Source organism: Bufo gargarizans, chromosome 2 (genome assembly GCF_014858855.1).
Source record: "Bufo gargarizans isolate SCDJY-AF-19 chromosome 2, ASM1485885v1, whole genome shotgun sequence".
Lineage (NCBI taxonomy): Eukaryota > Metazoa > Chordata > Amphibia > Anura > Bufonidae > Bufo > Bufo gargarizans.
Window position 1 is genome coordinate 422,924,346 of NC_058081.1, and position 27,453 is coordinate 422,951,798.

The following is a 27,453-nucleotide window of genomic DNA, read 5'->3' on the forward strand; positions in this document are numbered from 1 at the left end:
CTCATTAATCTACAATTAATCTACAATTAGTGCTAGCCCCCAGCACCTTTTGGCTCCCATATTGAAGTCTCCACCCACCGATGGCGAAGCCGCTGAGCAGCACTGGAGCAACTGGCTGTAAATGTCTCAAGTCAGACCCCCACAGAGTTCGCCTGCGAGTGACTATCCAAGGAGTCGGAACAGGAGAAGTGTAAGAGAAGATAGCCCAACTGTTTTATAGAGGACCCTTCATGCAATTTTATTAAGGGATATATATACACCTGTATTTGCTGCCACCCTGCTTGATTTTTTAAAATATGCCTCTTATGCCCGTCAGATTTCTCTCTTAGTATGCAAATACTGAGCATCAGAGCAATGAGGAGGAGACCGAGTCTTTCTCCATGGGCGTCTCCTTCTCCCCTGGCTGTAACACTATCCAACAGCAGCGCAAAGAGTCACAGCCAGAAATCTGGTGGGGCATAGGAGCCATATTTCAAAAAATGAAGCAGGATCGCAGCATTAGCCCGGGGGGGGGGGGGTACATATCTCCCTTAATAAAATCGCATGAAATGTCCTCTTTAAATAAAGGTGTTATGTCTGTATACTGTATGACCATGTATGTCTTCTACAACTATGTCCCTGTCTGATCCTGACCTACTCTTTCCTGCCTGCAAACTGCACCGCACTACTGACTGCACTCGCCCATACATGAGAAACAAGAATACAGTATGTCGTCACCTTGTGGCTGCGCCACACAGTACAACGTCTAATTGTGGCTGCCCTCATACAGTATAAGGTCTCCTTGTGGCTGCCCCCATACAGTATAAGGTCGTCTTGTGGATGCCTCCATATAGTATAATGTCTTATTGTGGGTGCCCCAATACAGTATAATGTCTCATTGTGTCTGCCCCAATACAGTATAATGTCTCATTGTGGCCCCCATGCAGTATAAGGTCTCCTTGTGGCCCCAAGTTTTTTTTTTCCTTCTAAATGGGTATTTATCGCAATAGATTTCTTAATATTGTTATCGTGGGAATATTTTTTTTATAACGCCCAACCCTATAGGGAGCTCACTGTTAAGGGGAAGGGCACTGTGAAGGTTACTGTTAAGGGGGTGTGCCACTGTGCGCGAAGCCAGCGCATGCGCATTAATTACCGTGATGCCGTACAAGGAATGGGCATCGCAGTGCCCATGCGCCGGCCGACGGACTGAGTGCGCAGGCGAGGGATCTCGGCAAAACAACAAGTTAGTAGATAGGTGGTCAGAGGGAAAGGATGGGTGGGCGAAGGGAAGGAAGGGGCAGGGGGAAGCGAAGAAGAGGCTGAGCTAGCAGGGCACCTACGAGCCCTCATTTGCATATGTTACAAAGATGTTTTTAATAAGGTTTAATAAGTCCACTATTGATGCTAAAGCTAATGTTTTTATTAACTGTAAGCATGCTAGAAAGCTATGGGAAGGGTTAAAAACGTGAAATGCTGATGACAGACAGGTATTATACCCATACAGTTTTCTAGGTAAATATTATTATCTAGTCTAGAGGAACACACACAGACACTATACATATCACTTTGGATTGTTGCATATGGGAAATTGATACCTTAGTAGGAAGTATTATGGGGAATATTGTGGATAACCACACACAAACAATAAATGAAATAGTGAAAATATATCCGTGCGAAGCCGGATCCTCCTGCTAGTCTCTTATTTCTCATATATAGAAAAATTAATTTCTGTCAGTCTGTTCTTTATGCACAGCCAAAGACTGGACCGATCTGCACCAAATTTGGCACATAGTTACATTGGGTGACCAGGAAGGTTTTAGACTGGGACTCATCTCTCTAGAACGGACTGTTCCTGATATGAAAGAAATGAAACAAAGAAAATGAGCCCTTAAGATTAGGCTCACTTAAGTGGGTGGACCACTGTGCAGGTCATTATTTGGTGGGGGCGCTGTAGAGGTTACTTATAAGGTCTCAGGGCATTGTGGGGTGACTGTCAAGGGGGCGGAATGCTGTGAGAAACACTGTGAAGGGGTAGGGGGTGCTGTGGAGGGTCAGTGTTAAGGTGACGGACTGCCGTGGAGAACACTGTTAAGGGGGTGGGGGCTGTGAAGGTCCCTTTGGATATCTTTTAACCTCACAAAGTGATTTAGTAGAAATATACCCATGAGATATATATACACATTTATACACACACACACCGATATATATATATATAAACTATATATATATATATATGAATTAAACACATGTGGAATTATATACAAGTCTCTTCTGCTTGTTGCCTGTCCTTAGCAGTGGTTTCCTAGCAGATATTCTACCATAAAGGCCTGATTCACACAGTCTCCTCTTAACCGTTGTTCTAGAGATGTGTCTGCTGCTAGAACTCTGTGTGGCATTGACCTGGTCTCTAATCTGAGCTGCTTTTAACCTGCGATTTCTGAGTGACTCAGATTAATTTATCCTCCGCAGCAGAGGTGACTCTTTATCTTCCTTTCCTGGGGCGGTCTGCATGTGAGCCAGTTTCTTTGTAGCGCTTGATGGTTTTTGTGACTGCACTTGGGGACACTTTCAAAGTTTTCCCAATTTTTCGGACTGACTGACCTTCATTTCTTAAAGTAATGACGTTTTTCTTTACTTAGCTGCTTTTTTCTTGCCACAATACAAATTCTATGAGTCTATTCAGTAGGACTATCAGCTCTGTATCCACATGACTTCTCCACAAGGCAACTGATGGTCCTAACCCCATTTATAAGGCAAGAAATTTAAGATTACACTTACCGGTAATCACTTTTCCATAAGCCCATGACAGCACCCTTGAGAGACCGCCTCCATCCAGGACAGGAAACAGGAACTTTCGTGGAGAGCTTATAAGGAGGAGCATGGCCCCGAGACCACCAGTTAATCGCAAGAACTTGTCCTAGACCACACTCTTCTCTTTTTTTTTTTTTTTTTTTTTGTATATGTATATATATATTTTTTATATTATTTTTTTTTTTTTTCCTATATATCATTTTTTTTTTTTTTATATGAATATCAGGGTGGGAATAAACCCGGGTGCTGTCATGGGCTTATGGAAAAGTGATTACCGGTAAGTGTAATCTTAAATTTCCCTTTCGCCCATGACAGCACCCTTGAGAGACGATTAGAATAGAAATCCCTTTATTTCTTAGGGTGGGACTACCGCCTGGAGGACTTTCCTACCGAAGGCTAGCTGTTCTCTATTGCCTAGGTCCAATCTGTAGTGACGGAAGAAGGTGCTAGGCGACTGCCATGTGGCTGCTCTACAAATTTGTTCTAGGGTAGCGTCAGCCCTTTCTGCCCAAGTGGTGGAGACTGATCTTGTAGAATGAGCACCAAAGCCCCCCGGGGGAGCCTTTCCAGCTGAAGAATAGGCCAAATTAATGGCTCTTACGATCCATCTGGAAAGGGTTTTAGAAGAGGCTGGGAGGCCCTTATTTTTCCCACTAAACTGAATGAAGAGTTTTGAGGTTTTCCTCCACTGACTAGTAACCTCCAGATAATGAGATAGGCATCTTTTTACATCTAAACAGTGCAGTTTTTCCTCTTTTTCATTTCTCGGATCTTGGCACAGGGAAGGAAGGATAATGTCCTGCGTTCTATGAAACATAGAAACCACTTTCGGTAAGAAGGAAGGATCTGGTTTAATAAGAACCCTATCATCTAAGATGTTAGTGTACGGAGGTGAGGTAGAGAAGGCCGAAATCTCACCAACCCTCCTTGCTGAGGTAATTGCCACAAGAAACGCTGTTTTGAAAGATCTTTATAGGTAACTGTTTAAGTGGCTCAAAGGGAGGTTCTGTGAGCCTAGTAAGGACCAAGTTGAGGTCCCAGGGGGGAATTGAAGGTCCAGGTATAGGCCTAAGTCTGCTGATGGCTTTAAAGAATCTTCGGACCCACGGGTGGCTAGCGATGGGAGAATCAAAGAACGCACTCAAAGCGGATACCTGTACTTTAAGAGTACTTGGCCTCAAATTTTTTTCATGTCCAGCTTGCAAAAAATCTAAAATCCTACACATAGGTGGGGGATTTAAAGGATTCACTGGATCCTTGGCAAACTTCTGGAAGGTGTTCCAAATCCTGAGATAAATAGAGGAGGTGACATCCTTTCTGCAGGATAGTAAAGTGGAAACTACGCTCTTGGAGAGTCCTCTACTTTCTAGGATTTCCCCCTCAAGAGCCATGCTGTTAGGTGTAGCTGCTTCACACTCGGATGATTGACTGGTCCTTGGGATAGAAGATCTTGCCACTCCGGGAGAATCCAAGGGTCCGTCAAGGATAGCTTCCTCAACCAGGTGAACCAGGTTCTTCTGGGCCAGAAAGGAGCAATTAAGATCACTGTTGTTCTTTCTTGTCTCAGCTTCTGTAAGAATCTTGGAAGAAGCCTTAATGGAGGAAAGGCGTAGAGGAGCTGGTTCGGCCAGGGAAGGGAGAAGGCATCTATCCCTGTTGGTGAATCTCTCGTGCTGAGGGAAAAGAAACGATGACACTTTCTGTTTTCTCTGGTGGCGAACAAGTCCAGATGAGGACGACCCCAAAGTCGAATTATTTGATCGAACACCCTTTGGTTCAGACACCATTCCCCCTGGTCTAGTGTATTTCGACTTAAGAAATCTGCCACTTTGTTTTCTGAACCTTTTAGATGTATTGCCATAAGGGACGGCACAGAAGGAATTATAAGGGAAAAGATATCCGTTGTTAACCGCATAAGATTTTCTGATCTGGTTCCTCCTTGTTTGTTCAGATAGGAGACCACTGTGGCGTTGTCTGAAAAAACTTTTATAGACTTTCCCTGCAGTAAAGGAAGAAACTCTTTTAACCCCTTAAGGACCGGGCTCATTTTCACCTTAAGGACCAGGCCATTTTTTGCAAATCTGACCAGTGTCACTTTAAGTGGTGATAACTTTAAAACGCTTTGACTTATCCAGGCCATTCTGAGATTGTTTTTTCGTCACATATTGTACTTCATGATACTAGTAAAAAAAAGTCAAAAAAATTAATTTTTTTGCATAATAAAATACCTAATTTACCAAAAATTTGGAAAAATTAGCAAATTTCAAAGTTTCAGTTTCTCTACTTCTGTAATACATAGTAATACCCCAAAAAATTGTGATGACTTAACATTCCCCATATGTCTACTTCATGTTTGAATTATTTTGGGAATGATATTTTATTTTTTGGGGATGTTACAAGGCTTAGAAGTTTAGAAGCAAATCTTGAAATTTTTCAGAAATTTACAAAAACCCAATTTTTAGGGACCACTACAGCTCTGAAGTCACTTTGCGAGGCTTACATAATAGAAACCGCCCAAAAATGACCCCATTCTATAAACTACACCCCTCAAGGTATTCAAAACTGATTTTACAAACTCCGTTAACCCTTTAGGTGTTGCACAAGAGTTATTGGCAAATGGGGATGAAATTTGAGAATTTCATTTTTTTGCCTAATTTTCCATTTTAACCCATTTTTTCCACTAACAAAGCAAGGGTTAACAGCCAAACAAGACTGTATCTTTATTGCCCTGACTCTGCTGTTTACAGAAACACCCCATATGTGGCCATAAACTACTGTACGGCCACACAGCGGGGCGTAGAGTGAAAGGTGCGCCGTATGGTTTTTGGAAGCCAGATTTTGCTGGACAGTTTTTTTGACACCATGTCCCATTTGAAGCCCCCTGATGCACCCCTAGAGTAGAAACTCCATAAAAGTGACCCCATCTAAGAAACTACACCCCTCAAGGTATTCAAAACTGATTTTACAAACTCCGTTAACCCTTTAGGTGTTGCACAAGAGTTATTGGCAAATGGGGATGAAATTTGAGAATTTCATTTTTTTGCCTAATTTTCCATTTTAACCCATTTTTTCCACTAACAAAGCAAGGGTTAACAGCCAAACAAGACTGTATCTTTATTGCCCTGACTCTACTGTTTACAGAAACACCCCATATGTGGCCATAAACTACTGTACGGCCACACAGCGGGGCGTAGAGTGAAAGGTGCGCCGTATGGTTTTTGGAAGCCAGATTGTGCTGGACAGTTTTTTTGACACCATGTCCCATTTGAAGCCCCCCTGATGCCCCCCTAGAGTAGAAACTCCATAAAAGTGACCCCATCTAAGAAACTACACCCCTCAAGGTATTCAAAACTGATTTTACAAACTTTGTTAACCCTTTAGGTGTTGCACAAGATTCAATGGAAAATAGAGATATAATTTCAAAATTTCACTTTTTTGGCAGATTTTCCATTTTAATATTTTTTTTCCAGTAACAAAGCAAGGGTTAACAGCCAAACAAAACTCATTATTTATGGCCCTGATTCTGTAGTTTACAGAAACACCCCATATGTGGTCGTAAACTACTGTACGGGCACACGGCAGGGCGCAGAAGGAAAGGAATGCCATACGGTTTTTGGAAGGCAGATTTTGCTGGACTGGTTTTTTGACACCATGTCCCATTTGGAGCCCCCCTGATGCCCCCCTAGAGTAGAAACTCCATAAAAGTGACCCCATCTAAGAAACTACACCCCTCAAGGTATTCAAAACTGATTTTACAAACTTTGTTAACCCTTTAGGTGTTGCACAAGATTCAATGGAAAATAGAGATACAATTTCAAAATTTCACTTTTTTGGCAGATTTTCCATTTTAATATTTTTTTTCCTGTAACAAAGCAAGGGTTAACAGCCAAACAAAACTCATTATTTATGGCCCTGATTCTGTAGTTTACAGAAACACCCCATATGTGGTCCTAAACTACTGTACGGGCACACGGCAGGGTGCAGAAGAAAAGGAATGCCATACGGTTTTTGGAAGGCAGATTTTGCTGGACTGGTTTTTTGACACCATGTCCCATTTGAAGCCCCCCTGATGCACCCCTAGAGTAGAAACTCCAAAAAAAGTGACCCCATTTTAGAAAGTACGGAATAGGGTGGCAGTATTGTTGGTACTAGTTTAGGGTACATATGATTTTTGGTTGCTCTATATTACACTTTTTGTGCGGCAAGGTAACAAGAAATAGCTTTTTTGGCATGTTTTTTTTTTTGTTATTTACAACATTCATCTGACAGGTTAGATCACGTGGTAATTTTATAGAGCAGGTTGTCACGGACGCGGCGATACCTAATATGTATACAATTTTTTTTATTTATGTAAGTTTTATACAATAACTTCATTTTGAAAACCAAAAAATTGTTTAGTGTCTCCATAGTCTAAGAGCCATAGTTTTTTCAGTTTTTGGGTGATTATCTTGAGTAGGGTCTAATTTTTTGCGGGGTGAGATGACAGTTTGATTGGCACTATTTTGGGGTGCATATGACTTTTTGATCGCTTGCTATTACACTTTTTGTGACGTAAGATGGCAAAAAATTGCTTTTTTTACACAGTTTTTTTTTTTTTTTACGGTGGTCATCTGAGGGGTTAGGTCATGTGATATTTATATAGAGCCGGTCGATACGGACGCGGCGATACCTAATATGTATACTTTATTTTTATTTATGTACATTTTACACAATGATTTTATTTTTGAAACCAAAAAAAATCATGTTTTAGTGTTTCCATAGTCTAAGAGCCATAGTTTTTTCAGTTTTTGGGCGATTATCTTGAGTAGGGTCTCATTTTTTGCGGGATGAGATGACGGTTTGATTGGTACTATTTTGGCGTACATGCAACTTTTTTGATCACTTTTATTACCTTTTTTGGGAAGTAAGGTGGGCAAAATTTCAATTTTCTCATAGTTTTTATTTTTTTATTTTTATGGCGTTTACTGTGCGGGGAAAGTAACATGACCATTTTATAGATCAGGTCGTTACGGACGCGGCGATACCTAATATGTGTAGTGTATTTTATTTTTTTAATTTTTATTCAGTGATAAATGTTTTTTTTTTTATCTTAACTTTTTTCACTTTTTATTTGATTTTTTTGACCCAGACCCACTTGGTTCTTGAAGATCCAGTGGGTCTGATGTCTGTAAAATACAGAACAGAACCTATATAGGGTTCTGCACTGTATTTTACTTACACTGAACAGATCTATGCTTTCAGCACAGATCTGTTCAGCACCATGGACAGCAGGACGCCTGATCAGGCGTCCTGTTGCCATGGGAACCTTCCCCGTCTGCTCAGTTATGGTCAGAACTTCGCAGACGGGGAAGGGTAAGGACGGGGTTCTGGGGGGGCTGTCTGGGGGCTCTCTCCTTCTCCCATCGGGGGGCTGCAAAGGCACAGCAGCCCCCCGATCGGAGAGGGAGGGAGCTCCCTCTTACTGTTAACCTTTTCCATACAGCGGTCCGTACGGACCGCTGTATGGAAAGGGTTAAACGGCTGACATCGCATCAACGATGTCAGCCGTTTATACCAGGGTGCCAGCAATGTGCTGGCACCCTGGTATACCCACTGTACACCAACGATTATGCAATGGGAGGCGGGCGGGGGATCGCGATCCCGCCTGCCGCACCGCCCGCCTCCCGCAACGCCCCCACTGCATGCGACACCCCCCCTGCACCTCCCGCCGCCATCAAATCATACAGGGGTGCAGGGGGGGTTAACAATATTGATTTCGGGCACTCTGAAGTTTCTGATCCCCGCGGTCAGGGACCGCGGGGATCAGAAACGGCAAAAAGCGCAGCAAACCGCAGGTCTGAATTGACCTGCGGTTTTCTGCGATCGCCGATACGGGGGGGTCAAATGACCCCCCCCCCTGCGTTGTTACGGGATGCCGGCTGAATGATTTCAGCCGAAATCCCGTTCCGATTAACCCCCGCGGCGCCGGAGTTACGGTTTTAAGTCAGGACGTACCGGTACGTCCTCGGTCCTTAAGGACTCGGGAAATAGGGCGTACCGGTACGTCCTCGGTCCTTAAGGGGTTAAGGCGAAAAAGACCGCCCTCAGTTCCCTCATGTTTTGGGAGTCTAGACTCTGCTCTCTTTCCCAAACACCTTGTCTTAAGTACCCTTGGCAACAGGCCCCCCACCCGGAAGGACTTGCGTCGGTGGTAAGGGTAACAAAGTCTTGTTGGAACCAAGGGAGCCCCTGGGACAGGTTTACGGGGTTCAGCCACCAGTGAAGGGACTGGATCACTTGGGGGGTGAGTGTGAAAGGTGTATCTAATGGGCGGAGGGAGCCCTGCCACTCCTTCAGAATTTGCCACTGTAGGGGTCTGGAGTGAAGATGGCTCCAACTGACCGCTGGTATAGTTGAGGTCATTCTGCCCAAGACCGCCATTGCTTGTCTGATAGTAGGGTTCTCTGCCGATATCAGGGACTGAACCTGTTGTATTAATCTCTGAATCTTGTCCTGGGGTAGAATACAGAGTAGTTTCTTTGAGTCCAGCATCATCCCTAAAAAGATGCAAACTTGGGAAGGAATTAAATGGGATTTTTCTCCGTTTATTTGCCAGCCGAGGTCTTCTAGGATCTGCACTACTTTTTTGAGGTGCGCTTCTAGAATGGATTTTGACTCTGCAACCACCAGGAGATCGTCTAAGTAAGGTATTAGTAAAATGTCTTTTTCCCTTACATGAGCCATGACTTCTGCCATGACTTTCGTGAAAAGTCTGGGAGCTTGAGAAATCCCAAAGGGAAGGGCTGTGTATTGTAAGTGCTGGATGTGACCTCCTATAGAAACCGCGACTCTGAGGAATTTTTGACAGTCTAGCCGAATGGGAATGTGGTAGTACGCATCTTACGTCTATCGTAGCCATGAAGCAGCCCCTGAATAGATGTTTTATGACTGATTGGATCGACTCCATTCTGAATTTTTTGTAAGAGAGGAATTGATTTAAATCCTTTAGATTTATAATAGTTCTGAATGTTCCATCCGGTTTGGGGACCAGAAAAAGGGAGGAGTAAAAACCCTCGCCCTTCTCTGCCTCCGGCACCGGAATTAGAACATTTTTCCGAAGTAGGGATACAATCTCTTGTTGTAAGGCTAGATTTTTCCCCGGGTTTCCTAGAAAATTCGTGATTTTGAATCTGTCCGGTGGGCGGGAGACAAACTCTAGACAAAACCCTTCCTTTATAACGCCTAAAATCCAGGGACTTGAGGAGATTTTCTCCCAGGCGTAGAGGAAGAGAGAAAGTCTGCTCCCCACGGGAGAGAAACAGTCATTGCTGTGATGGTTTAGAGGTTGAGGAGGATTGGGAACTGAAGAGAAACCCCTTGCTTTTCCTATTCTTGTTGTCAGCTCTGAAGTCTTTCCTCTGCCCCCTAAAAAAATCTTTCTTGTTTTTGCGAAAAAAAACGTTGTTTTTTCTGGGGTCTGTAGACAGGGAATCCTTTTTTATTGTCCGAGGCTTTATCCAAAAGGTCGTCTAAGACGGATCCAAAAACATAATCGCCCTGACAAGGAATTGCACAAAGCTTATTTTTAGATCCCGTGTCTCCCGACCAACCTTTTAGCCAAATAGCTCGTCTGGCTGAATTTGAAAGAGCGGCTGATCTAGCATTTAATTTTAAAGCATTGGCTGATGCATCAGAAATAAAGTCTACTGCTTTAAGTAGAGTGGGGAAAACGGTTAACAATTGATCTCTCGGGGTCTTGTTCTGAATGTGAGATTCTAACTCCTCTAGCCATAATTTCAGAGACCTAGCAGTGGATGTGGCGGCAATATTTGGTTTGAATGCTTGGGCTGAGGTCTCCCAAACTTTTTTTAAGTAAACCTCTGCTCGCTTATCCATAGGGTCTTTAAGAGAACCTAAGTCCTCGAACGGAAGGGCCGATTTTTTTGAAATTTTTGCAACAGGTGCATCCAATTTAGGGGGTCTGTCCCAGTTTGCTGAGTCTGCCTCGTCAAAGGGATATTTCCTTTTTACATTTTTTGGCACAAAAAACTTTTTATCGGGTCTTTTCCATTCCCTCTGTATTAAAAACTTTATATTCTCGTTAACGGGAAATACTCTAGATTTTTTCTGCCCGAGATCACCAAACATGATATCCTGAACGGATTTTGGGTCTTTGGGTTCGTCTACTTTCATAGTCGCACGAACTGCTTTTAGTAAAGCTTCCGTATCATCGGGGGAAAAAAGTGGCCTGCCCGTGGATTCTTCATCCTGGGACGAGTCTGGGCTATCTAGGATTTCTCCCGTATCGCTTTCCTCTAAGGGATCTGAGTCAGATCTATTAGCCGTGCTTGGTCTGGTTCCCAGGGAGGTAGAGGCTACAGCGGGAAAGCTCTTTTTGAAATCTTTCAGGGAATCCGAGACCTCCGTCTTTACCATCTCCCTAATACTCTGTAGAAGGGATGGGGACTCCTCCTCCACTAGTTTCTCAATACAACTTTGGCATAGCTTTTTCAACCAAGAGGGGGCCAGTTTCTTTTTACAGACGGCACACTCCTTCCCTCTGGTCTTTGAAATTGCCTTTCTAGGGCCCTCTTTTGTAGTCTAAATGCAGGAAGAAACAAGAGGGAAAGGAGATTTAGCTTAAAAAATGAAATAAATGGTGGGGAATGATCCCCCTTACCCCACCAGGAGTACCGGTCTGATCTCATGACCCTCCTGTTGATCGGCGCGTAGGGCACTCTCCTCCTCCATACTGCTGTGGGATAGAGAGTGACTCCCCGGATCCAAGGAAATCTGGCTTCCTGTAAGGCTGGCTGGCTGGCTGGGCTGCTGCTGACCGTGCGCCTGTGGGTCCGAAGTCCTCGGTCGGGTCCTGCTGGAAACCTTCTGCGGCCTAAGTAGGAGAAGGCTCTTCCTACTTCCGGAACGCACGCTGCGTGCGTTCCAAAAACCGGAAGTCTCTACCGAGACCCGGATCTCGCTGCATCGCGAGATTTTAGTTCCCCCTGCGCGCGGCAAAGAAGAAGGCCCCGGCCCGCCTGAGCACTGTCGGGCAGGACCGGCGTGCCGAACGCACCTCTCGGTGAGCCCGGGACTGCAGAGTATCGCCAGCGCAGCGTACGCCAGACCCCAGCAGCAGACACCAGACTCCGGCCGGCGGCTCCTAGAGGAGACTTATGCCGGAACAGGTAACCCCACTTTTAAAACAATTCCTCCGGGGCCCTGCAGCCTAGCTTTTCTTTTCCTCTCTCCACGAACCGTCCTCTGTCTAGGACAGGAAACAGGAACTGGTGGTCTCGGGGCCATGCTCCTCCTTATGAGCTCTCCACGAAAGTTCCTGTTTCCTGTCCTGGATGGAGGCGGTCTCTCAAGGGTGCTGTCATGGGCGAAAGGGAAATCCCACTTATTAAACCTGACAGGGCACACCTGTGAAGTGAAAACCATTTCAGGTGACTACCTCTTGAAGCTCATCAAGAGAATGCCAAAAGTGTGCAACGCAGTAATCAAAGCAAAAGGTAGCTACTTTGAAGAACCTGTTTCACACTTTTTAGTTATGTATATAATTCCACATGTGTTAATTCATAGTTTTGATGCCTTCAGTATGAATCTACAATTGAAAATAAAGAAAACTCTTTGAATGAGAAGGTGTGTCCAAACGTTTCATCTGTACTGTATATATATATATAGCGCGCTATTATACACACACACACCCCCCCCCCCCCCCCCCGTTGTGTGTGTGTGTGTGTATGTATATATATATATATATATATATATATATACACATATACACACACACACACACACAAATATATATACATACATACACACAGTGGATATAAAAAGTCTACACACCCCTGTTAAAATGTCATGTTTCTGTGATGTAAAAAATATATATATATATTCATTTCAGAACTTTTTCCACCTTTAATGTGACCTATAAACTGTACAACTCAAGCTGAAATCTTTTAGGTGGAGGAAAGAAAAAATATAAAAATAAAATAATATGGTTGCATAAGTGTGTTGAAGCACCTTTTGATTTTATTACAGCACTCAGTCTTTTTGGGTATGAGTCTATCAGGATGGCACATTTTGCCCACTCTTTTGCAAAAACACTCCAAATCTGTCAGATTGCGAGGGCATCTCTTGTGCATAGCCCTCTTCAGGTCACCCTACAGATTTTCAATCAGAATAAGGTCTGGACTATGGCTGGGCCATTCCAAAACTTTAATCTTCTGGTGAAGCCATTCCTTTGTTGATTTCGATGTATGCTTTGGGTCGTTGTCATGCTGAAAGATGAAGTTCCTTTTCATGTTCAGCTTTCTAGCAGAAGCCTGAAGGTTTTGTGTCAATATTGACTGGTATTTGGAACTGTTCATAATTGCCTCTAGCTTAACTAAGGCCCCAGGTCCAGCTAAAGAAAAACAGCCCCAAAGCATGACGCTGCCACCACCATGCTTCACTGTGGGTATAATGTTCTTTTGGTGATGGGCAGTGTTGTTTTTGCGTCAAACATATCTTTTGGAATTATGGACAAAAAAATTCAACCTTGGTTTCATCAGAACATAAACACATTTTTCCACCTGCTTTTGGGAGACTTCAGATGTGTTTTTGCAAAATGTAACCTGGATTGGATGTTTTTCTTCGTAAGAAAAGGCTTTCGTCTCGCCACTTTACCCCATAGCTCAGACATATGAAGAATACGGGAGATTGTTGTCACATGTACCACACAGCCAGTACTTGCCAGATATTCCTGCAGCTCCATTAATGTTGCTGTAGGCCGCTTGGTAGCCTCCCAGACCAGTTTTCTTCTTGTCTTTTCATCAATTTTGGAGGGACGTCCAGTTCTTGGCAATGTAGTAGAAATGGAAGGCCACAGCAGCGTCTCACCAAAAAGCTTCTTTATTTAGGAACACTCCTCATAACAGGTCATACAGAGCAGTTTGCAGCAACGTTTCGGCTAAGCATAGCCTTTGTCAAGCATATTAATCAGTTAAAACCACAGCCTATAAATAGCACATAGTAAATCCGCCCACACCGCTAAGCAACCAATAAGGTTAAAGATTTATATATAATACACCTGTATAGGTAATCAACATACTCAAACACATGAACCAGCTGTCACAGAACATACCCACTTGAGGCCATCACCCAGAGAATTTCTCCATCCATCTAGCGTCCCATGGCCGGTAATGCGCATGTCCGCTTACGTCATCACATGCGCGACTACTAGGCAGCGCACGTGTGACGTACCCAGATGAATCCAAACACAAAGTCCACGCTGGGCAGCATACATCATCAGGCGGCGGCCGACAAACGTCATAAGACCACTCCCACCTGGCATTCCAGAGTGGAGTATGCATGAGGGTTAAAATGGGACTGTGCATAGGAGGCGATCGCACCACGTCAACGAACACGCCACCAATAGGCAGCATGCCTATGTCGCACCTAGATAAATCCAAACGCATAGTCCAAACTGAGCCGCATATATCATCAGGCGGCGGTCGGCAAGCGTCACGAGACCACTCCCACCTGGCGCTCCAGATTGGAATATGCATGAGGATCAAAAATGGGGGCGTGTACAAAGGGCAATCGCACCACTATAACATATAACAGCGTGCAAACAACGCTCCTTGGAGAGCACAGTAATAGAGCATATCAAAGCGCATCATCTGCACCACTGACGCCAAGATAGAATAAAGGGATATATAGGGCATGTATGCACAAAAGGGGTATAAAAAGACATACTGGAAAGGTAAGAGCCACTGGGTGTCAAAAACAACGGAGAGGGGGCGATAGAGACACGATATTAAGGAAGAAGGAACTTAAATGGATTTACACACTCAAAGCTTTACAGCCATTTGGATTAAACCTTGAGTTTAATGTGGCAGGTATTAGTTAAACATTAGACTTATTTTCCATACACTCGATTTCATGTCCCTCCTCTGTAATGGCATTTTTTGCTTTTTTCTTTTAATTATGTGTACTTATCACACCGTTTTATAGCACCATAATGATTACTGCGGCTTTTTCCACATATGCCTGCATATGGTATATCACTCACTAATGTGATTGTACACTTAGTGAGAACGCTGGTTGTATTTGACACCCAGTGGCTCTTACCTTTCCAGTATGTCTTTTTATACCCCTTTTGTGCATACATGCCCTATATATCCCTTTATTCTATCTTGGCGTCAGTGGTGCAGATGATGCGCTTTGATATGCTCTATTACTGTGCTCTCCAAGGAGCGTTGTTTGCACGCTGTTATATGTTATAGTGGTGCGATTGCCCTTTGTACACGCCCCCATTTTTGATCCTCATGCATATTCCAATCTGGAGCGCCAGGTGGGAGTGGTCTCGTGACGCTTGCCGACCGCCGCCTGATGATATATGCGGCTCAGTTTGGACTATGCGTTTGGATTTATCTAGGTGCGACATAGGCATGCTGCCTATTGGTGGCGTGTTCGTTGACGTGGTGCGATCGCCTCCTATGCACAGTCCCATTTTAACCCTCATGCATACTCCACTCTGGAATGCCAGGTGGGAGTGGTCTTATGACGTTTGTCGGCCGCCGCCTGATGATGTATGCTGCCCAGCGTGGACTTTGTGTTTGGATTCATCTGGGTACGTCACACGTGCGCTGCCTAGTAGTCGCGCATGTGATGACGTAAGCGGACATGCGCATTACCGGCCATGGGACGCTAGATGGATGGAGAAATTCTCTGGGTGATGGCCTCAAGTGGGTATGTTCTGTGACAGCTGGTTCATGTGTTTGAGTATGTTGATTACCTATACAGGTGTATTATATATAAATCTTTAACCTTATTGGTTGCTTAGCGGTGTGGGCGGATTTACTATGTGCTATTTATAGGCTGTGGTTTTAACTGATTAATATGCTTGACAAAGGCTATGCTTAGCCGAAACGTTGCTGCAAACTGCTCTGTATGACCTGTTATGAGGAGTGTTCCTAAATAAAGAAGCTTTTTGGTGAGACGCTGCTGTGGCCTTCCATTTCTACTACATGCCATTGGACCGCTTGGATCTGCGATCTCCTGCTCAGCTGTTGCGCTATCACCATTTTGTGCTCTCCAGACGCCGCACGTGTTGCTGCTCCTAAACACATTTATTTTACCCAGTTCTTGGCAATGTCACTGTTGTGCCATATTTTCTCCACTTGAAGATGACTGTCTTCACTGTGTTCCAATGTATATCTAATGCCTTGGACAATCTTTTGTACCCTTCTCCTGACTGATACCTTTTAACAATGAGATCCCTCTGATGTTTTGGAAGCTCTCTGTGGACCATGGCTTTTGCTGTGGGGTGAGGCTAAGAAAATTTCAGGAAAGACCAACTAGAGCAGCTGAACTTTATTTAGGGTGGATAATTAATGGCAGGTGTATAGTGACTCCTATTTAACATGATTTTGAATGTGATTGCTCAATTCTGAACACCGCTACATACCCAGTTATAAGAAGGTGTGCACAATTATGCAACCACATTATTTTAGTTTTTCAATTGAGTGGTATAGTTTATAGGTCACATTAAAGGTGAAAAAACTTCTGAAATGATTTATCTCTCAAAAATCTCATTTTTTGACATCACAGAAACCTGACATTTTATTGAGGGAGAAAAATGACAATGCAACAGCACTCTGCAAACCAGATAAAGTACAATAATGCCTTAGTCACAACAAACATTCAAGTGATAACGCTACGCTTATTTATAAAGTAAGATGCTTGGCAAATGCATTTTGTACAAAACCATCTGAGCCCCTCTGCCAAACGTCAAGGCGATCTCTGTAAGACGAGAACCTAACACTAAATACTACCTGTTATGTGCCATAATGGCCTCAATAAAGTTCAGGAAGTGTTGGTTCCCCATGCATTCTGGGTCTTTTACCATTTTTGGTGCGATAAAGGCCTCCATTACTTCCAGGGGATGCAAGTACCTCAGATGGTTTTGTACAAAATGCATTTGCCAAGCATCTCACTTTATAAGCGCAGCATTAGCACTTGAATGTTTGTTGTGACTATGGCATTATTGTACCTTATCTTGTTTGCAGAGTGCTGTTGCATTGTCTTTTTTCTCTAGGTTTCTAGCCACGGCAGCATGCACATGCAGATTGGGATGTTTTTTTTTTTTGTGTGTGTGTATATATATATATATATATATATATATATCAATCGCAATTAATCGCCATATCGCAATCGCCAATTGGCCGAACCAAAAATGTTGCAATTATATTATCATATTCTTCGCTTTATAAGACAAACTTTTCCCCCCAAAAAGTGGGGGGGGGAAATGGCAGTGCGCCTTATAAAGCTATGGTTGACTTTTTACGTGGTTGACATGGATGTATATCTGGCCGCTATGCTGCACAGTGCGGCCGGCGATACATCAGTTACAGTATGGGGAGGGAGTAGGGGCTGGAGGCAAGTCGTTATTTTAATGAACAAATGTTCTTTTATTTATTCTATTTTATTTATCTGTTCTGTGCAGTGCTATTAAGAAAATGGCAAGTTTTGTATTTTGTACTTTTGCAGTAATGCAAATATGTTATTTAATTTTGTAAAAAGATGTTTGAGTTTGAAAAACACTGTGCATTTTAGTTCTTGAGTTAAGCATAACTACATTTCAGCATTATCAGTAATTTGTGTGCGCTTTTGCCTTGAAAATCCAAGCAAATAGACCTCTAGCACCGTTATTGAAATTTTTACGGCCCTAATCGCAATCTCACAAAATTCCCATATCGTGCAGCCCTAATAAATAAAATATATATATATATATATATATATATATATATATATATATACATACATACATACATACATATACACACACATTCATTCATACACACAGTATAGACAAAGTTTGGACACACCTCAAAGAGTTTTCTTTATTTTCAAGACTATGAAAATTGTAGAGTCACACTGAAGGCATCAAAACTATGAATTAACACGTGTGGAATAATATTCTTATCAAAAAAGTATAAAACAACTGAAAATATGTCATATTCTAGGTTCTGCAAAGTAGCCACCTTTTGCTTTGATTACTGCTTTGCACACTCTTGGCAATCTCTTGATGAGCTTCAAGAGGTAGTCACCTGAAATGGTTTTCACTTCACAGGTGTGCCATGTCAGGTTTAATAAGTGGGGTTGGGGTTGCCTTATAAATGGGGTTGGGACCATCAGTTGCGTTGTGGAGAAGTCAGGTGGATACTCAGCTGATAGTCCTACTGAATAGACTGTTAGAATTTGTATTATGGCAAGAAAAAAAGCAGCTAAGTAAAGAAAAACGAGTGGCCATCATTACTTTAAGAAATGAAGGTCAGTCAGTCCGAAAAATTGGGAAAACTTTGAAAGTGTCCCCAAGTGCAGTCACAAAAACCATCAAGCGCTACAAAAAAAACTGGTTCACATGAGAACCGCCCCAGGAAAGGAAGACCAAGAGTCACCTCTGCTGCGGAGGATAAGTTCATCCGAGTCACCAGCCTCAGAAATCGTAGGTTAACAGCAGCTCAGATTAGAGACCAGGTCAATGCCACACAGAGTTCTAGCAGCAGACACATCTCTAGAACAACTGTTAAGAGGAGACTTTGTGAATAAGGCCTCCATGGTAGAATATCTGCTAGGAAACCACTGCTAAGGACAGGCAACAAGCAGAAGAGACTTGTTTGGGCTAAAGAACACAAGGGATGGACATTAGACCAGTGGAAATCTGTGCTTTGGTCTGATGAGTCCAAATTTGAGATCTTTGGTTCCAACCACCGTGTCTTTGTGCGACACAGAAAAGGTGAACGGATGGACTCTACATGCCTGGTTCCCACCGTGAAGCATGGAGGAGGAGGAGGTGTGATAGTGCTTTGCTGGTGACACTGTTTGGGATTTATTAAAAATTGAAGGCATATTGAACCAGCATGGCTACCACAGCATCTTGCAGCGGCATGCTATTCCATCCGATCTGCATTTAGTTGGACCATCATTTTTTTTTCCAACAGGACAATGACCCCAAACACACCTCCAGGCTGTGTAAGGGCTATTTGACCATGAAGGAGAGTGATGGAGTGCTGCGCCAGATGACCTGGCCTCCACAGTCACCGGACCTGAACCCAATTGAGATGGTTTGGGGTGAGCTGGACCGCAGAGTTTATACAAAAGGGCCAACAAGTGCTAAGCAGCTCTGGGAACTCCTTCAAGACTGTTGGAAGACCATTTCAGGTGACTACGTCTTGAAGCTCATCAAAGCGGTAATCAAAGCAAAAGGTGTCTACTTTGAAGAACCTAGAATATGACATTTTCAGTTGTTTCATACTTTTTTGATAAGTAGATAATTCCACATGTGTTAAATCATAGTTTTGATGCCTTCAGTGTGAATCTACAATTTTCATAGTCATGAAAATAAAGAAAACTCTTTGAATGAGAAGGTGTGTCCAAACTTTTGGTCTGTACTGTGTGTGTGTGTGTGTGTATGTATATATATATATATATATAAATATATAATATATTATATTATATACACACACACTATCAGGGCGACCCGACTTCGCACGGGTACATTTCCACTATTTCATTTGATTGTGTGTCGTAAAAAGATATTGACAGTATCCCGCAAAACAGAGAACCCCTCACAATGCCACACCGCCTTGACCGTGACCTCCACAGTCCCCTGCCGCCTTGACCGTGACCTCCACAGTCCCCTGCCGCCTTGACCGTGACCTCCACAGTCCCCTGCCGCCTTGACCGTGACCTCCACAGTCCCCTGCCGCCTTGACCGTGACCTCCACAGTCCCCTGCCGCCTTGACAGTGACCTCCACAGTCCCCTGCCGCCTTGACAGTGACCTCCACAGTCCCCTGCCGCCTTGACAGTGACCTCCACAGTCCCCTGCCGCCTTGACAGTGACCTCCACAGTCCCCTGCCGCCTTGACAGTGACCTCCACAGTCCCCTGCCGCCTTGACAGTGACCTCCACAGTCCCCTGCCGCCTTGACAGTGACCTCCACAGTCCCCTGCCGCCTTGACAGTGACCTCCACAGTCCCCTGCCGCCTTGACAGTGACCTCCACAGTCCCCTGCCGCCTTGACAGTGACCTCCACAGTCCCCTGCCGCCTTGACAGTGACCTCCACAGTCCCCTGCCGCCTTGACAGTGACCTCCACAGTCCCCTGCCGCCTTGACAGTGACCTCCACAGTCCCCTGCCGCCTTGACAGTGACCTCCACAGTCCCCTGCCGCCTTGACAGTGACCTCCACAGTCCCCTGCCGCCTTGACAGTGACCTCCACAGTCCCCTGCCGCCTTGACAGTGACCTCCACAGTCCCCTGCCGCCTTGACAGTGACCTCCACAGTCCCCTGCCGCCTTGACAGTGACCTCCACAGTCCCCTGCCGCCTTGACAGTGACCTCCACAGTCCCCTGCCGCCTTGACAGAGACCTCCACAGTCCCCTGCCGCCTCAACAATTAACTCCACAGAGCCCGCCCTTTTATCAGTGACCTCCACAGCACCCAGTTTCCTTAACAGTGATTTCCACAACAACCCGTTTCCTCAACATTGATTTCCACAAATCCTGTACAATTTAAAGGAAGGGTAAAAGGGTGCACTTGTGACTTTGGATGTGCTAGTTTAAATTGTGTTTGGAGGGTAGACTCAATTTACATTAAGCACTCGCTGTCAATCTGCTCAGCGCTTGTTCCTACACCACCATGAACAGTGTACACTTAAGTTATGCTCAGAAGAGGGAGACGCGTTAGCCACCTTGACTTAGGTAGATGTGCCCTACACATATCTGATAGTCATATTTTGTTTGCTGTCTGTGTCACGACCACCCCCGTTTAAATAATTGTAGGGCTAGGGGTTCGGACCACTCACAGATCAGCCCCACTACCACGCTACAAGCTAACACCTATCGAGTCATCACTTATGTCTCTAGTATCAGTCTACTATAAAACAGGTAGGTCTCTTCAAGGCGTACGAGTACTTTGTTGCAGTGGGGCTTAAAGCGATAAGAGAGACAATTTAAAAAGATATGAAAATATCTTTTACTTTAAAGGATAACTGTCACACAGACCCTAATTTCAATTTTCATATATGTAGTTACTAATAACATGATATTCCAGAATCAGTTACTATTAGACTGACTTACCCCATATTTAATAAGATTCAGCCCTTAGCAACCAGTCTGCATAAAACTGCAACTTCACTATTCAGTTAAGATAGCCGCCACTGCCCTCAACCTGAGGCTAATCCCGTCTGCCCTCACTAGCCAGTAACAATAGCCCCCCAAAAGTGTCAGTAACCAGAGCCCTTCCCCCCTAAAGGGTTAATCTCCTGCAGGTCATCTTACCACATTTTGCTTTCATTTATGCACTGAGCAGATGGCAGATCTCCCTTCCCTGGTGTGCGCTGATTCAACTCTACTTCTCCAGCTCTGCTGAGTGAGGGAGTATCTGCCAAGCGCAGGGACAGGGAGAAGTGCACACAGCCCAGGCACTGTTATCAGCTGCTGGGGAGGACCTGGCTGTAATCATTTACTTACAGTCGCTGGCTGTCAGTAATCTGACCTTGCATCCAGCGTGCCTCTACGTCCTCCGTCCTTCAACAGATAGACGGACCATGCCTAGCAACCCTATTTTAAGCACAGGTAAAAGTAGGCAATACAGGGAACAAAACTGTGGAATTAAGGGGCAATTGAATACACAGCGAAAAGTTGAAATGGGGCCACCAAGGAGATATTAATCACCACAATCCAATACTCCCCAAAAAATTAAAATACGGCAGTTATACTTTAAGTAACACAGAAGTGAAACAAACAATGCATACAAAAATCTACAGAAAAAGATTACAATAGCAAGCTGGGAAGCATGTGTAAAATAAACCGGGATAAAAAGAGAAATTACTATCTTGGATTATGCAAAATCCAGGCACTAACTTACGTTCCAACGGACAGCCTATCTGCGATGTGACCACAGGGCAAAAAGCTCTCCTCTCCCATTGCGCACAGACCTTTATGCCCCATTCAGTGGGAGGGTAAGGGGGGTTGGCCCAGCCAATCGCTGGCCAAGGGCTGCACGGTGGGTATTCCTAAAGGAGGGTTTGGGAGGGCTTGTTCGCCCCTCCCTGATGCAGGCCAGGCTTCCCTAATTTTACAAAAATGGCCCATAACTTTACCAGCGTAAAAAATATGAAAAAACGGGCACTTGTGCTGGGTCCCCCAGGAATTTATGGCTGATTCCATGGGTGACACCACACCTCTCTCCCCTCCAGGTGACTAGTAACCCATTACCCAGTCTGGGAAGACCCCAGAGCTGCCAAGTTTGGACTCTCCTGGTTCCTCTGTGTGAGAGGTGCATTTTAAGGGTACCTACATTTTTGTGTCATAATTCCATACAGCCCAAATGTGTTTTTTAGGGTTCTCAGAGCATGGTTCACATGTCTCTCAAGCGTTTCCCCCTCTCAGCTGTCTTTGCTTCTGATGTGTAAATTGACCAGGCAGCAAGGAAGGGCCAACTAGCATGTGTTTAACTTTCATAGTTTCAATGTGGGCAGGAGACACATGGGCTGAAGTTTGTCCTTAGAAGCTGTCCGAGGTGTGAGGTGATCTCAGCAGGGGGTGATTAGAGTCTGTGGTCTCCAAAAGGCTACAGGAACGGCCATATATGGACGTCCTGTTCCCTGATTAGAAGTGGTTCATTTTTTCTAAACTGACAGTCATTTTATGAATAAGATCCGGACGGGAACGTGACATCGCGTCACAGTCTGTATGTCAGCTTTATAGATGTGCACCTGTGACTTTGGATGTGCTTTTCTAAGGGCGGTTTTACACCAATAGATTGTCTGATTTTCTGAACAATGATTGGTCAGATGACAGAACTTTTGTTACACCAACTCTTGGTCTGATTGGACAGAACTTGGTCAGATAATCTGTTGGTGTAACACAACCCAAAGTTCTCTTGGTTTATCCTGAGGATAGGCCATAATTATCATAATCAAAATAATTATCATTAAGTTATTTATTTATGGAGCTGCAGTGAATGTGAAAAGCACTAACAATACTAGTATGGTCAACATGTTTAGCATTCACCTCCTATTGACAAAGCTATAATCATGGACTTGCCTGAATACCCCAATGGCACAAAAAAAAAATACTGCAACTGATTTTAATGTTTTGCATTTAGAGTTTTCGAGGTGCAGTAAAAATCTAAATTTATTCTGAGGATGAGTAGGATGATACATAAATCAAATGTTTTCAAGACTATGCTCACCTGTAGGGACAATTGTACTCATTATGAGCTAAAACTTTTTTTTCAATTTGGTCTTTATTAAAAAAAAATAGAGAGTCCTTTTCTGTGTACAGAGCTGAGATGCTTTACTAACAGAATCAGAATTTTCTCTCTGCTCTGTCAGCTGCTTAACTCTGCTCTCAGACCTTATGAACACTCAAAGCTCAATACTCATCTTACCAATAAGAATGTGGCTTAAATAATTGCTTATGACCTCTTAGTAATTAGAGAGAAGAGTTATTAAATGGCTGGCACAAACTGAAAGTAGGATGCACACAGCTGGAAAAGCAGTTAACCCTTTGTGACAGAATGGCTCCATATTTTTTATAAAGACCAATTGAAAAGAAATATATTTTTAGCCCCAATGGAGTAAAATGCTGTCATAAAAATTGCCCCGAAGGTGTACATAGCCTTTAAGACTTTTAGAACAAAATATTTTTTTATTAGAATTACTTCATATCACATGAGGTGAGAACAAAATCTACATTTCTTTAAGACTTTAAAAAAAATATTTTGGGTCATCTGCCTGAATAGGACAGTTTAAAAATAAAAACAAAAAATCTTTATAATTAAACACTATGAGCAAACACCCTCTAGTGATTCCATTTAGACAGACAGATGGTACATGTGGCTGTTTCTTGATAAAGAACAAAATGGGCACGCTCCACCATATTAGTCTACAATAGTGTGAGTGCATATAGTTGAGGATCACTGCACTATAATTATATCCAGTGCTAGTGAAAAACACCCTATATGCAGTCCACATTAGGTCCCAAAGAAAGCAGCTTAGTGATGTTCTATGTCAGTGATGGTGAACCATATAGAGACCGAGTGCCCAAACTGAACCCAAAACCCACTTACAGATGTAGCAGGGTTAACACAGAAAATCTTAACTCAAATTTTTTTAAGGCTACTTTCACACAGGCGTTTTGGCCTTCCGTTTGCAAAATCCGTTCAGGGCTCTCACAAGCGGTCCAAAACGGATCAGTTTTGCCCTAATGCATTCTGAATGGAAAAGGATCCGATCAGAATGCACCAGTTTGCCTCCATTCCGTCTGCATTCAGCTTTGGAGGCAGACACTAAAACGCTGCTTGCAGCGTTTTGGTGTCCGTCTGATGAAACTAAGCCAAACGGATTCTGACACACAATGTCAATGGGGACGGAACAGTTTTCTATGACACAATCGGGCACAATAGAAAACTGATCAGTCCTCCATTGACTTTCAATGGTGTTCCAGACGGATCTGTCTTGGCCATGTTAAAAATGATACAAACTGATCCGTTCTGATGCAGATGTTTGTATTATCTAAACATGAATCTGCACCAAACACGAGTGCGAAAGTAGCCAAAGTCGTTGCGTTATCTTGAGAGAAAAAAAAAGCTATTGAAAAGCAATTGAAGGTTTTTTTCAATGCGCTGCCTGTGCTGTTCATAAAGCATCCTATGCTGATGAATGGCAGGAAAAGTCTAAGGCATATTAATACACCACAGACTTTTTACAGGGTGCAGGTGCCCACAGAGAGGGCGTTCAGTGCCGCCTCTGCCATAGGTTCGCCACCAATGTGAATGGATACAATTTATCATTACTGCTAGGCTCAAACAATGTAACTGACTGATGTGTTGGAAACACAGTCAGTACATATGGAAAAGTGAGAATTGCTCCTGGCTAGAACACCTTTAGTCAAAGGAAGCTATCACAATCTACACGTTTCAACAGCTCTGTAATGAGTGTTTTCAACAGGAGCTACAGCTACTACAGAACATAATTCCCTAATGTACAATGTAGCAGTGCTGGCGTGCAGCCAGATCTCTGATGCTAGTATGGCCGTGCACTTAACCCCTTTACATCCCTTTATCCCCTTCCTGACAGAGCCTAATTTTGCAAATCTGACACGTGTCACTTTATGTGGTAATAACTTTGGAACACTTATTTATCCAAGCCATTCTTCGACTGCTTTCTCGTGACACATTGTACTTCATGACAGTGGTAAATTTGAGTTGATATACAGTTCAGACGTTTGGACACACCTTCTCATTCAAAGAGTTTTCTTTATTTCATGACTATGAAAATTGTAGAGTTACACTGAAGGCATCAAAACTATGAATTAACACATGTGGAATTATATAGATAACAAAAAAGTGTGAAACAACTGAAAATATGTCATATTCTAGGTTCTTCAAAGTAGCCACCTTTTGCTTTGATTACAGCTTTGCACACTCTTGGCATTCTCCACATGTTTGTGCCGCAACATGTGGGACGCCACGGTAGGCATGAAAACCCCGGACACCATCGTTCCAAACGGTGAGTAATACAGCCTTAATCAGCAACTGTGTAGTAGCAGATTGTTATGTTATAGCTACGATTACACACCTAACAAGTGAGAGCATTATCCTTATTTGTATGGCATCATCTGTACCGGAACGTATATACTAACAAGTCGTTGTAAACACTGTTGACATAAAGGGGAACCCCGCACACAACAAGTGCACCTAAGCCGGATATATAAGAAAACAAATTATTGGCCATAATCCACTATTAATATCCAAGACCGTTGAAAGTAGGAATATTTAGCTACCGAATTATTAGATGCATCTATTCAATACCTACAGATTGGTTACAACATTTTTTTTATATACTTTGCATAATTATTTTTTTGCATATCATTTATATAGCAGTTTTGTTATTGATGTTTGTCAACCCCCGGCTATTTTTATGTTTTAATGCAATAAATATTATACTAATATTACCAGTTAGTGTTCTGTGTCATAACCGGATGGATGGGCAGCATAAAATGGTGACATAAAAACGCTGATTTCAGTCAGCTAAAAGTAAGTGGTTGCTGAGAACCAGCATCATAATCATTGCAGCACAGGCCATGAAAAAATCTACTTGAGAAGAGTCATGGTTATTCATAATCTCCTGCTCTCCCGCCCATCTGCTGATGAGGATTGGCAGATCTCTCCTAAAGAGAAAGAGAGAAAACTAAGTAGAAAACTGTCAGTCATCAGCAGGTGGGCAGGGAGAGCACAGTTTTTCCAGGCCCAGTCGGTAATGATTGTGTTGTCGGTTCTCAACAACCACTTACTTTTAAATGACAGACCTCTGAAATCAACTCACCTGTCTCTACTTTATTCTGCTGTCAGTATGGGCTGCAAAAAGTTGATGATAGGTTCCCTTTAAGGACCAGTTCAGGTCTGAAGTGACTTTGTGGGGTTTAGTAGAAAATCCCCATAAATGACCCCATTGTAGAAACTACACTGCTCAAGTTACTCAAAACTGATTTTACAAACTTTGTTAACGTCTGTCTCTTTTTTGGATACATCTCCTAATTCTCATCAAACCGTGAGTAGGTGACTATATAGTCCAAAAGAGTAATTGAAAATATACCGTATTTTTCGCCGTATAAGACGCACTTTTTCTTCCCCCAAAATGGGGGAGAAATGCCCCTGCGTCTTATACGGCGAATGCAGTCAGTTTTACATCGCTGGCAGCGATGTAAAGAGAGCGAGGACTCGGGGAGGGACTGGGAGGAGGAGCTGGGGCCGGCAATAGCGGCGGGGCGGTGCAGTCACTGTACTAAAGGCCCGCCCCGCCGCTCCGGTGTACTAATAAAATATGTCATATTCAATGAATGGTTATTAAATATGCCCCTTTATGCCTAATAGTACCCTTAAATCCTTAGCGCTTCAGTAGTATGCAGGCTGGGCGGGCGGCAGCGTAACTCCCTGATGTCACGTGCCTGCGCCGCCTACTTTATGAATGAAGCAGGCGGCGCAGGCAAGTGACGTCAGTGAGTGACGTGCCGCGCCGGCTGCCCGGCCTGCCGGCATTGTACTGAAGCGCTTCGGATTTAAGGTACTTTTAGGAATAAAGAGGCATATTTAATAACTATTAATTGAATAAGACATATTATATTAGTATACAGGAGCGGCGGGGGATCTGTGGATGGCACAGTTATGGGCTGGGAGGGTCTGTGGATGACACATGTATAACAGTGCCATCCACAGATCCCCCCCTGTAACAGTGCCAGCCACAGATCCCCCTGTAACAGTGAAAGCCACAGATCCCCCCATAACAGTGTCTGTCATCCACAGTTCCCCCCTAACAGTGTCCGTCATCCACAGTTCCCCCCATAACAGTGTCCGTCATCCACAGATCCCCCCATAAGTGTCCGTCATCCACAGATCCCCCCATAACAGTGTCAGTCATCCACAGATCCCCCCCATAACAGTGTCCGTCATCTACAGATCCCCCCATAACAGTGTCCGTCATCCACAGATCCCCCCATAACAGTGTCCGTCATCCACAGATCCCCAGTAATAGTGCCATCCACAGACCACCTAGTTCCAAACCCACAGCACACCTTTTGGTTAAAAATATTTTTTTTCTTATTTTCCTCCCCAAAAA

At 43.6% G+C, this 27,453-nt stretch overlaps 1 protein-coding gene across 8 annotated transcripts in view; it reads right to left on the reverse strand.

The window, feature by feature from the left end:
* Window positions 1–27,453, reverse strand: part of FBXW11 (F-box and WD repeat domain containing 11) — a 510,738-nt gene that overhangs the window by 262,180 nt on the left and 221,105 nt on the right. The gene's annotated exons all lie outside the window — the stretch shown is intronic.